We start from the raw sequence: 10,185 nt of genomic DNA, 5'->3' as shown, positions 1-10,185 counted from the left end.
TAAAATAACAAATTCTTGCACCCAACGCGAACAAGGGGTTGTCAATCCCTCGGCGCTTACTTGCAAGATTAAATTATATGGTGATAGATAGATAATTAAAGCACAAAATAAAATAAATAAAGAAAAATTGCAGCAAGGTCTTTTGATCTTAATATATGATAAAAAGTGACCCGGGGCCATAGTTTTCACTAGAGTCTTCTCTCTTAAAAATAGCATAGGATGGGTAAACAAATTACTGTTGGACAATTGATAAAAAATAAATAATCATGACGATATCCAAGGCAATGATCATGTATATAGGCATCACATTCGAGACAAGTAGACTGAACCGATTCTGCATCTACTACTATTACTCCACACATCAACCGCTATCCAACATGCATCTAGAGTATTAAGTTCATAAAGAACGGAGTAACGCCTTAAGCAAGATGACATGATGTAGATAAAGTAAACTCACGCATGAATAAAACTCATCTTTTTATCCTTAATGGCAATGATACAAATATGTGTCATATCCCCTTCTGTCACCGGGATAGAGTACCGCAAGATCGAACCCATCACAAAGCACCTCTCCCATTGCAAGAAAAATCAATCTAGTTGGCCAAACCAAATCAATAGATCAGAGAGAAATACAAAGCTATAACAATCATGCATAAAAGAGTTCAGAGAAAACTCAAATAATATTCATGGATAATCTGATCATAAACTCACAATTCATCAAATCCCAACAAACACACCGCAAAAAGTCATTACATCGAATAGATCTCCAAAAACATCAAGGAGAATATTGTATTGAAAATCAAAGAGAGAGAAGAAGCCATCTACCTACTAGCTATGGACCGGTAGGTCTGTGGTAAATTACTCACACATCATCGGAAGGGCAGCAAGGTTGATGTAGAGCCCCTCCGTGATCGATTCCCCCCTGGTAGAGTATCGGAGAAGGCCTCTAGATGGGATCTCGAGAGAACAGAAACTTGCGGGTGGCGAAAAAAGTATTTCAGGTGGATCTCTGATGTCAGGGGAATATTTCAGAATTTATAGAGGCGGAATTAGGTCAAGAGGTGCTACGAGGGGCCCACAAGCCTGGGGGCGCGCCTCCCGAGCTTGTCGCTCCCTCGTGGCTCTTTAGGTCTTCTTCCGAACCTTCTAGGGTCTCTTATGGTTCAGAAAAAAATAATCCAAAGTTTTTTCTTTGTTCGGACTCTGTTTGATATTGATTTCCTAAAAAGCAAAAAACAGGCAAAAACCAGCAACTGGCACTAGGTTAATAGGTTATCCCAAAAAAGATATATAATTGCATATAAAACATCAAACATTGATACTATAATAGCATGGAACAATCAAAAAATACAAATACGTTGGAGACGTATCAGTGATCAGGATTGCATCTGCCGAAGGCTTGACGTATACTCCAAGACTTCTCCTGCCGCCTCCACGTCAAGATACCGACCTTGTTGTTAGAGTACTACATATATAGCCATGTAACATTTTGTATTTACCCCATTGTGTAAGGGGTTTTCTGCATATTTCCTGCACTTGTACGTGTATATATGCTGGCCTATGGCCCCATGGGAATACAAGTTGCATATTTCCTAACATGGTATTAGAGCTAGGTCATTTTTTTTGCACGTCGCAAGTTGTGCTGTTGATCCCATCCATGGCCGCCGCTGCTTCTATCTCTTGCCGCCGGCTCTCCACCTCTAATCCTCTCTCCTGCAGGTCCACGCTGGCCTGCTCTTTCCTTCACCCCGCCGGCCAGACCACCGTGTGCCGTCTCCTCCGATCCAGTCAACATCGCCCCATTGCTGCAGGACCATCCGCCCGCTCGCCAGTCCGTCCGCCCGCTTGCCAGCCCAGATCGAGCCGAGCGCGGACCTCTCGCCTGGATCGCTGGATTGCGAGCACTGTAACGCCCAAGATGCGGATATATCTCCCACGTGTCGAGGCACGACTTAGAGGCATAACCGCATGTTGGTTTTGTCACAAGAAGGGTCATCTTCACACAATCCCATGTAATGAACAAGAAATGGATAAATAGATAGTTGGCTTACAATCGCCACGTCACACAAAGGAACAAACAATTCATCCATCATTCAAAGTACACACATAGTCTGACTACGGACAAATCCAAATGAAAAGAAGACAACCCCAAATGTTAGATCCTTGATCGTCCTAACTAGGCTCCATTACTGATCATCAGGAAACGACACATAGTAACGACCAAGGTCCTCGTCGAACTCCCACTTGAGCTCGGTAGCATCACCTGCGCTGGTATCATCGGCACCTGCAACTATTTTGGTAGTATCTGTGAGTCACGCGGACTCAGCAATCTCAAAACCCGTGAGATCAAGACTATTTAAGCTTATGGGTAGGATGAGGTAATGAGGTGGAGTTGCAGCAAGCGCTAAGCAAATATGGTGGCTAACATACGAGTACAAGAGTAAGAAGAGAAACTACGCAATGAACATGAAGCTAGAAGTGATCAAGAAGTGATCCTGAACTACTTACGTTCATACATAACCCAACCGTGTTCACTTCCCGAACCCCGTCGAACAGAGACCATCACGGTTACACACGCGGTTGATGCATTTTAATTAAGTCAAGTGTCAAGTTCTCTACAACCGGATATTAACAAATTCCCATCTGCCACATAACCACGGGCACGGCTCTCGAAAGTTTATACCCTGTAGGGTGTCCCAACTTAGCCCATCACAAGCTCTCACGATCAACGAAGGATATTCCTTCTCCCGGAAAGACCCGATCAGTCTCGGAATCCCGATTACAAGACATTTCGACAATGGTAAAACAAGACCAGCAAGACAGCCCGATGTGCCGACAAATTCTGATAGGAGTCGCACGTATCTCGTTCTCAGGGCACACCGGATGGGCAAGACGTCGGGTTAGCTGAGACCCCGGTTGCCCAGAGGGCACCGTACATCGCCCAAGTTGGACCAGCACTCAGAGGAACACTGGCCTAGGGGGGTTGAATAAAGATGATCCTCGGGTTAATTACTCCCTAGGCAAAGTTTTAGTTGTTATTAGGCAAATGTTAAAACCAAGGTTGGGCCTTGCTGGAGGAGTTTTATTCAAAGCAAACTGTCAAGGGGGTCCCATAACCCCAACCGCGTAAGGAACGCAAAATCAAGGAACATAACACCGGTATGATGGAAACTAGGGCGGAAAGAGTGGAACAAAAGACCGAGCAAAAGGTCAAGCCTTCCACCCTTTGCCAAGTATATAGATGCATTAATTAAATAAGAGATATTGTGATATCCCAACATATCCATGTTCCAACACGGAACAACCTGCAACTAGCAACGCTATAAGAGGGGCTGAGCAAAAGCGGTAACATAGCCAAACAACGGTTTGCTAGGAAGGTGGGTTAGAGGCTTGACATGGCAATATGGGAGGCATGATAACCAAGTGGTAGGTAGCATGAAATAGCAATAGAATGAAACAACTAGCAAGCAAAGATAGAAGTGATATCGAGGGTAATGATCATCTTGCCTGCAGAGTTCTCAGAGTTGTCGAAAGCTTGCTCCTCGTAAACGTACTCAATAGGTTCCTCGTTTACGTACTCGTCTCCCGGCTCTACCCAAAGTAAGAACAGAAGAAACGAAACAACAATCAATCACGATGCAATGCACAAGCAACATGATGCAAGACATGGCATGGAATGTAAGGTATGATGTGCAATGCATATGGGTACTCCGGAAGGGAAAGGATGATTAAGGCATCAACTTGGCAAACCAAGCATGCCACTGGAAAGATGGGGTGATTTTGGTCGAAATCGATATAAAGATCACCGGAAACGGATGCACGGTTTGCAAATGACGAGCAAAACAAGAATGATGCAAAACTGCGCTTAACAGCATCATAGCACTTAAGATGCAACAAGAAACTATGATACACCACTCCAACATAGCAACAAAGCTAATCGCAGTGAAGCATAAGTGAAGCTCTACAAATCATGAACACTGAGATCCTGCTAGAACTCACCAGAACAAGTCTAAAATAACATGGCAAAAATGCAAATGATAGCAGCATCACAGACTTGGTGAAAATACTAAACATGTCACAAACAATATCAGGTAGCAATGTTTAGAGCTAGCAAATAACATGCTACAGGAACATATCATGGCGAACAAAGGTATGTCATGCTAGTACTAAAGGCAAAGAACAAAACTCCTTTACTGAACTTTAGCCAAAGAGGCACAGAAAATGAGGTAGCACCCATGCAAGCATGACAAGTGATATGATCAGTTTCAGACTTGGAAGAAAAAACAGAGCATGGCAGAAACAGATTCATGACAGCAACTTTGCAAGCTCATGCCACTCACCACAAGGCATTTCATGGTATAACAAGATAACCAACAATAAGTAGACACATCTATGAAGCTAAACATGGCAAGAGAAAGTTCATAGGGTGCATGGATCACTAGCAAAAGACATGGAAAAAATGAACTTCATGTTAACAATCTGCCAGCAACAATATTTAGCAAAAGTAGAGCATGGTAATGACAAGCTAGAGTACTCCATAATTGCAACCAGAGGCATGAATGGATAGAGCACCATAATGTAACAGGAAAAGACTTAGCAAAATATACTAAGTGTCTGAAATCATCAACATCACATAGCCTACTTTGCATGCTTATGCTAGTCACCACAGAGCTCATAAAAATACAAGGCTTGCACCCCCTGTAAAGATGGCATGGATACGCTCCTAAAACATGTAGACATCATGCTCATAGGATGCACACACAAAATGCAATGAAAATGACAAATCAGCAAATTATGATAAATTCCAGCAGACAACATCATATAGCACTTCTGCAACGAGGATTAGGGCATCAATATGGATAGTAACATGCATGCAAATGACACTAACATGAAGAGCATCACGAGGTGAACATTTTGATATATCATATGCGCAAATCGGAGCTATGAGCATGGAGATATGACATGTCAAAGGGGTGCACATAATGTTGGATGTCAGGGACTTAGACGAAAATATCACCTCGCGGATCTAGGGTTTGTCCACGGCACGCGAACTGAGGTCGCCGGAAAATTCGCCAGAGATGGTGGGGAAGGCAGCCAGAGTCGATGGAGAGGAGGAGGACGCCGGCGAGGTCGGGGGCACCGGATCCGAGTCTAGCTGGTGCCGGCGAGGTCGGCGATGGGCGGCGGACGGCGGGGTCGGCGCGGGATGGCGAGGTCGGAGTCGGGCGGCGGACGGCGGGGCGTGGCGAGGTGGAGTCGGGGCGGCGTGGCGAGGTGGTTGCGGCGGCGCAGGGGATCCGGCGTGGCGGCTTGCGCGGGCGGCGACGGTGGAGGCGAACGGGCCGGGGGGCCCAACCCGGGCCGTGCGGGCCGGCGGTGGGTGGTGGTGGAGGAGGCCACGTGGCGCGACGGGAGTGGCCGTGGGTGGTGGCGCGGGCGTGTCCGGCGGCGGGCGGACATGTCCGACGGCCGAGAGGTAGATGGGTTAGGGTTTTGCCCGGATTTTGAGGAGGGGAAGGCATATTTATAGGTAGGGGGAGCTAGGAGAGACCAAATGAGGTGCGGTTTTCACCGACACGATCGTGATCCAACGATGGAGATCATAGAGGGGGTTTAGATGGGCTAGTGGGCTGATTTGGAGGGATGCTGGGCTGCAAAGAGAGAGGCTTTTACGGTTACCCGGTTAATCGTTGGGGCAACAAACGACCTCCAAATGGAACGAAATTTGCCAGGCAGCCTACCGGTGATGTACCAAAGCTACTCGACAAATCTCGACCCATTCCGAGAACGTTTTTCTCCCGCTCACGAAACGAGATCTGAGAGGTGCAACGGGTGCATGTGGGAGTGTCGGATTCTGAAGCGGACAACGGGGAAAATGACCGGATGCATGAGATGAACACGAATGCAAATGAGATGCACATGATGACATGAGATGAAATGCATGAAATGGAAAAAAGTCAAAACAAAGACAAAAACCCAACCACGAAGGAAATAACATATCACATAGCCAGAAATGGCAAGAGTTGGAGTTACAATTATGGAATGTTACATCCGGGGCGTTACAACTCTCCACCACTACAAGAGGATCTCGTCCCGAGATCTAGGACTGAAAGAACTCCGGATATTCGGAACGGAGGTGATCCTCGTGTTCTCAGGTGGCTTCTCGGTCGGAATGATGTGATGACTTAACTTTCAGGAATTTGATCGACTTGTTGCGAGTTTTACGCTCGGTTTCTTCAAGAATAGCAACGGGATGCTCATGATAAGACAAGTCTTCTTGAAGATCAATCTCTTCGAAGTTGATAGTGCGCTCTGGCGTCTTGAAGCACTTGCGAAGCTGTGACACATGAAACACATCGTGCACATTTGTTAAGTTGGACGGAAGCTCAAGTTGATAGGCGAGGTCGCCTCTTTTGCCAATGATCTTGAAATGACCCACATATCTAGGGGCAAGCTTCCCTTTGATACTGAAGCGTCGAGTGCCTTTCATTGGAGAGATGCGGAGGTAGACATGGTCTCCAATCTTGAAAGACAAGTCATGGTGCTTGCTATCATAGTAACTCTTCTGGCGCGATTGCGCGGCTTTGAGATTTTCAGGGATGACTTTACACATTTCTTCAGCTTCTGTGATCAAGTCATTGCCAAGACGTTGGCATTCACTAGTCTTGGACCAATTGAGAGGAGTACGACACTTTCCGCTATAAAGAATTTTGAATGGGACCTTGCCCGAACTTGCTTGGAAACTGTTGTTTTAGGAGAACTCGGCATATGGAAGACAACCTTCCCACTTCATACCGAAAGAGATGACACAAGCCTTGATCATGTCTTCGAGGATTTGATTGAATCGCTCGACTTGGCCACTTGTTTGAGGATGGAAAGCTATGCTGAAGCGAATGTTGGCGCCCATGACCTTCTGGAAGGAGTCCCAGAACTTAGAAGTGAAAATGCTTCCACGGTCTGAAGAGATCAATTGTGGAATACCATGCAACGAGACAATTTTGGAGGTGTATATCTCTGCCAACTGAGCTGCTGTGATAGATTCTTTGATTGGAAGGAAATGAGGCACTTTTGTTAGCTTGTCAATGACAACAAAAATAGCATCATTCCCACGCTTGGACTTGGGAAATCCAGTGAAGAAGTCCATTTCAATATGATCAAACTTCCATTCTGGAATAGCAAGAGGTTGGAGGAGACCAGTTGGTCGTTGGTGTTCTGCTTTCACCCTTCGACAGACATCACATTCATTCATGAATTGAGCGATCTCTCGCTTCATTTGAGTCCACCAATGCTTGAGGTCATGGAACATCTTCTAACTGCCTGGATGAATGGAAAGGAGATAATTATGCGCTTCTTTCAGTATGACCTTCCTTAGATCACCTTTAGGAACCACAATCCTGTCCTCGAAGAATAAGGTGTCCTTGTCATCAATGCGATATCACTTGTATTTGGATAAGCCCTTGGCAATACCATGTTTCACCTTCTTCACCATGGTATCAAGGAGTTGTGCCTCACGAATTTGGTCTTCCAAAGTTGGAGTGACTTGAAGGTTGGCAAGAAAGCCTTGAGGAACAACTTGGAGATTGAGCTGGCGGAAAGCTTCACAAAGATCCAGTTGGAATGGCTTGAGGATTAAATTGTTGCAATAAGCCTTTCTGCTCAAAGAATTTGCAATCACATTGGCCTTGCCTGGAGTATATTCAATAATTGGATTTTACTCTTGAATCATTTCGACCCAACGAGTTTGCCTGAGGTTGAGGTCGGGTTGAGTGAAGATATATTTGACGCTCTTGTGATCGGTGAAAATGTCCACTTGCCTTCCCAACAAGAGATGTCTCCAGGTTATTGATGCATGGACAACTGCCGCCAACTCAAGATCATGAGTGGGGTAGTTCCTTTCATTGGGCTTCAATTGACGAGAGGTATAAGCCACAACTTTCTTCTCTTGCATTAACACGGCACCGAGACCTTGCAATGAGGCATCACAGAAAACTTAGAATGGCTTGGATTCACCAGGAGGAGTTAAAACATGAGCTGAGACTAGCTTCTCTTTGAGAGTGTTGAAAGCAACATCACACTCAAGTGTCCAGACATACTTGACATGCTTCTGGAGGAGGTTGGAAAGAGGCTTTGCAATCTTTGAGAAATTCTCAATGAATCTTCGGCAATAGCTCACAAGCCCAAGGAAACTGCGGAGCTACTTGACATTCTGAGGAGGCTCCCAATTCAGAATTGCAAAAACCTTCTCCGGATTAACAGCAATGCCCTTGGTGGAGATGATGTGACCAAGGTAAAGAACTTTATCAAGCCAAAACTCACATTTGGAAAACTTCGCATAGAATTGATACTCTCTGAGCTTGTCGAGCACCAATCGCAAATGCTTGGCATGATCCTTCTTATTCTTGGAGAACACCAAGATATCATCGAGATACACCAGGACGAATTCATTTGTGTAGGGGTTGAAGAAGAAGTTCATCATACGAGAGAATGTTGGAGGAACATTGACAAGGCTGAAAGACATGACCGTATATTCATAAGAACCAAAGCTAGTTCTGAATGCTGTCTTGGGGATATCTTCTTCATGAATGCGAATCTGATGATAGCCCATACGGAGGTCAAGCTTGGAAAACACCTTTGCACCTTTGAGTTGCTCGAATAGCTCATTGATGTTGGGAAGTGGATACTTGTTATTGATTGTCTTCTTGTTCAATGGACGGAAATCGATGCAAAGTCGGTCCGTGCCATCCTTCTTCTGGACAAAAAGAACACCACAACCCCACGGAGATGAACTCGGTCTGATCAGACCCATACGCTCTTGTTCATCGAGATGTTTCTTCAATTCCTTCAGCTCCTTTGGTCCAAGCTTGTATGGACGCTTGCAAACGGGTTCAGTGCCAGGCTCAAGATCGATAACGAACTCAACTGGCCGGTGAGGAGGCATACCCGGAAGCTCTTCTGGAAAGACATCTTGGTACTCACAAACAACTGGAATCTGAGAAATAGCGTCTAACTCGCCCTTCTCATTCAGAGAGAACAACCGAATGGTTTCGTCATGAGCGGCATAGATGATCACATCCTCAGAAGAGTGTGTCAATTTAATCTCCCCGGCAGCACAATCAAGTTGAGCCTTGTGCTTAGAAAGCCAATCCATCCCGAGAATTAGATCAATATTAGAGTCGGCAAAAACCATTGGAGAAGACAAAAATTTATAGTTGCCCATCTTGATGGTGTCGGCGTCCTGGGAACGGGGGTCCCCAGACTTGCCTGCCTGCGGTCCATGGCGTGGCTCCACCAGCGGCCTCGTACGGCCCATCTTCAGCAGAGAACACTCAAGACCCTCGCAAGGGGCCAAGCCTCGTGAGGCGGACAACGCAAGACCTCCTCGGGGGTGGCCTCACCAGGCTGACTCGCGAGGGGCGGAGAGATCAAGGCGGGGAGCACCTCGCGAGGTCCCTGTGACGCAAGCCATGACGACCAAGGCCAGGCGGACGCTAGCGCGCGCAGTGTCCTCGTTTCCTCTTTGGTGCTAAAGGGACATGCGCAGGCGAGGAGTCCCGAGGCATCATGCAAAGGTTTCCATATCGGTGCAACAAGACCAAGACCAGCAGGACGGATGTCACCGTGGAGCCCAGAACGGCGTCACCACCAGAGCCTTTGGCAAGCAAAGACCACCTTTTGTCAGGATAACTTGTACTAGTTGTCTCCCTTCAAATTTGGGCATTGTGGGATCCCTTCACGCCTACATTTGGGAAGAGGACTAGAGCCTCTATACATAGGACTAGCTACCACCATAGGGGGAGGATCTGAGCTGAAACGAGACCCATTCCACCAAGGCCACCACACAAGCTCATCAAGCTCAAGAACACCTCTCCTCAGGAGGCTATTCATCCCTTGTACTTGTTCATCCTCAGCCCAAGAGGCAATGCACCACACCACACTGGAGTAGGGTATTACACCACAACGGTGGCCCGAACCAATATAAACCCTGTGTCCTTTGTTCTACGAGTTCGACATGCTTACCTCTGAGATCGTGGTGAGAGCGTGAGCTAGGGGGAGAGATCTTCGTGCGCACCCCAGAGTTCGAACCTCAAGGGTTTTGCCGGAACCCGAAATCCGACATTTGATGCACTAGGTAGGGGTGCGCTGAAGCTTTCCTTCCGTTGATCCACGTTCCATCGCTCCACCGCA

The sequence above is a fragment of the Triticum urartu genome, chromosome 2, assembly GCF_003073215.2.
Source record: "Triticum urartu cultivar G1812 chromosome 2, Tu2.1, whole genome shotgun sequence".
Lineage (NCBI taxonomy): Eukaryota > Viridiplantae > Streptophyta > Magnoliopsida > Poales > Poaceae > Triticum > Triticum urartu.
The sequence above is the reverse complement of the archived record's forward strand: the minus strand, read 5'-3'. Positions refer to the sequence as shown.